The sequence below is a fragment of the Morone saxatilis genome, unplaced genomic scaffold (genome assembly GCF_004916995.1).
Source record: "Morone saxatilis isolate NCDOM2014 unplaced genomic scaffold, NCSU_SB_2.0 Contig3, whole genome shotgun sequence".
NCBI classification, from domain to species: domain Eukaryota; kingdom Metazoa; phylum Chordata; class Actinopteri; family Moronidae; genus Morone; species Morone saxatilis.
In genome coordinates this window covers 23,918,865-23,921,561 of record NW_023339873.1, presented here as the reverse complement: position 1 = coordinate 23,921,561, position 2,697 = coordinate 23,918,865, and the positions used below count along the sequence as shown (strand labels likewise).

Sequence of the window (2,697 nt, the reverse complement as noted above, 5' to 3'; positions counted from 1 at the left end):
CTATACAAATAAAATTGAATTGGTATGCTCAGTGTCAATAACATTTCCAGTTTTAAGGATCTAAGGGCCCTCAAAGTTTTTTAAGGAGCGCCCAGGGCCCCAGGGATCTTGAAGGTCCATTGGTCTTTGAAGATGATCTAAGAATTGTTATTTTTCAGGAGGATCTAAGTTACTTTACTAAGTTGCAAGGTTTTTAAGGACACCACATGGGTATTATAAGTTCCATGGATCCTTTTGAGGGTTAGAGGCCAAGATTTTTGACATGACTTGCCAGGATCTTTAAGGGGGACATTACATTCATTTAGCTGACATTTGTATACAAAGCAACTTACAATAAGTGCAGCCAACCCTCCAAATTGCAACAACAGTAACTTGATCAAACATGCTGATTTGCTGGAGTTGCTGCAGTCTTTGGTTTGAATAGGTCCTGGATGTAGGAGGAGCAGTGTGGTGTGGCAGAACATGGGTAGATTGAAGACCAGCTGGACTACCCAAGTTCTGTGCAGTCCAAGGTGGGGAAACCACTGAGTTTTCAATGGTAATGGAGAGGTCATGGATGGGAGATGCCTTCCCTTGAAGGAAAAGCATCTTGGTTTTTGTCAAGGTTGAGCCTCAGGTGGTGTGCAGACATCCGCTGAGGGATTTCAGCCAGACACACAGAAAGTTTAGCTGCCAACTGGGATTCAGACCAGGGAAAAGACAGAATAAGTTTCAATCAGGAAGATCTAAGCTTCTTGACTAAATAGTAGTGATTGTTCACTAGGATTCAAGGTCCTTGGATAAGTTGCTGCTTCATGCATCTTTGTGTGCTTGCCTTGAATAAAATGCTTTCTTCACAGGGGTCCAACTGTAAATACCAGCTCTGTAAGCTCACTACAGCCTCTACAGAGACTGTCACAGGTGTTAAAATTAGAAAACACTGTATCCAAGATGCCAGTTTCCCTATTTAGAGTAAAGCTTCCATGTTCCTGTACTTGTAAGAGCAATAGGACGAAACACCATAATACACTACAATGTTGCGGAGTTGGTGTATACACTGTTCAATCACTTAGCCCTCACAAAGGATCCCTTTGTGTTTACTCCGCAGTCAAATGAGGATGGCATTAATCTAGTTTGTGTAATTGGTTTAATGATGACAGCACAGTTCCAGGAGCTATTATAGCTAGGTCCTGTGTATCAAAAACTACTATTAGAAGGAATCAATAAGTCTCTTTAAAATTTGGTTAAAGGACAGAATGTCTTGTAACTCTATCTGTGTATAGTGAGGTTTTAGGGAAATTGGCTGGTTCCTTTTGCTTAAACTATCTCCATAATGCCTTGCTCACATTTAAAGACTTAAACTCTGGAGAAGCTACAGGATGCCATTCATTTGTTAATTAAACCTTGATACATGCTGGGGCTGCTCGGAAACTCAAACCAGAAGGAAGGTTGTGGGGAAGTTGAGAATAGTTCAGTTTTATGCAAACGTCTTCCTCTGACAACTAGGAGACATCCAATCAGAATTATTTTGATAAAACTGAACTCATGTCATGAAACACAACTATGGAAAAGTACTTTAAACAGGTAAAGTGGTGCTATAAGCCTTGGTGTTTGGGGGAGGGATGAGAGGAAAAGGAAGTGTGGATAGGGTAGAAAGTGAAAAAATCTAAAAAGATTAGATCATCTAATGCAGCTAAAATGAAATTAATTGGTAATGCCTAACATTTCCTAACTGATGTGCTGCTTTTTTTGGAGTTATTATTCTGTAAGTTCTGTTTTGTTGCTCTTGTGTTTGTTGCTATCTTGCTTGCCTGGTCCTTAATAACTTTCTTAAAAACTTTTGTTTTATAAGGTGCTAGTTTAGCAACAAGGATATAATCCCTTGCTGGTTTTCCACCTATGGCCAGTGGGTTTTTTGGAACGCATGATGTCTGCAGTGATGGACATAAATTGTGCTAAATTTTGAACAAAGTTAAGTGTAAAAAGTAAAGATTAGTGATCAAGTGATCTCTGCATTGACTGATAGAGAAAGCTGGGATGTAAATCATAAATGGCTACATTTATATAGAGCTTTTATCCAAAGAGTTTTACATGGGAGCAATTTGGGGTAAACACAAAGGAGAAAATTACGCTTTGTGGGGAAGTTGTGCTGGACCTTCTTTTTGATGACAACAGTGTATCCATCACATTTTTTTTGTGCAGTGTCTTCGGCTACACCACTGGTTTCCAGATATGGATGGTGAGCACAGGTTTGGTTTTGGTCTCTGTACAGCAGTGCTGTAGTCAAGGCCACCTTTGTCGAGTCTAAGACCAGGACTAGTCTAGCTCTAGATGGATTTTGAATCAAACCAATACTACTAATTTTAATTACAAGCACAATTCATTGATGGTTTTGTTTTGACATAGGAAGTTCTTTAGAAAAAACAGAAAAACAGATTAAATTCATTGGTATTGAGGCGTTCAAGTCAAGTCTGAGACAATGGAAAAAACGCTTATGAGACCTACAGCACTGCTGTACAGGCACAATTGTACCAAACCTAAAAACACACTGTACACACTGCACCTGACTGAAAAATAGTTCCAACACGCAACTGCCCTTCCTGGAAAGAAATCAATAAGTGTATTTCTCAAATCTTGAACTATTGCTTTAAGTATCTACCAAAAATAGTTAATGTAATTAAGTTGTGAGAATAGTGAGAAGATAGATAGATAGATAGA

At 39.0% G+C, this 2,697-nt stretch overlaps 1 long non-coding RNA gene across 1 annotated transcript in view; it reads left to right on the top strand.

Annotated features, from left to right (window-relative positions):
* The window catches only part of LOC118337103, a 35,791-nt gene that overhangs the window by 8,547 nt on the left and 24,547 nt on the right, over nucleotides 1-2,697 (top strand). The window lies entirely within an intron of this gene.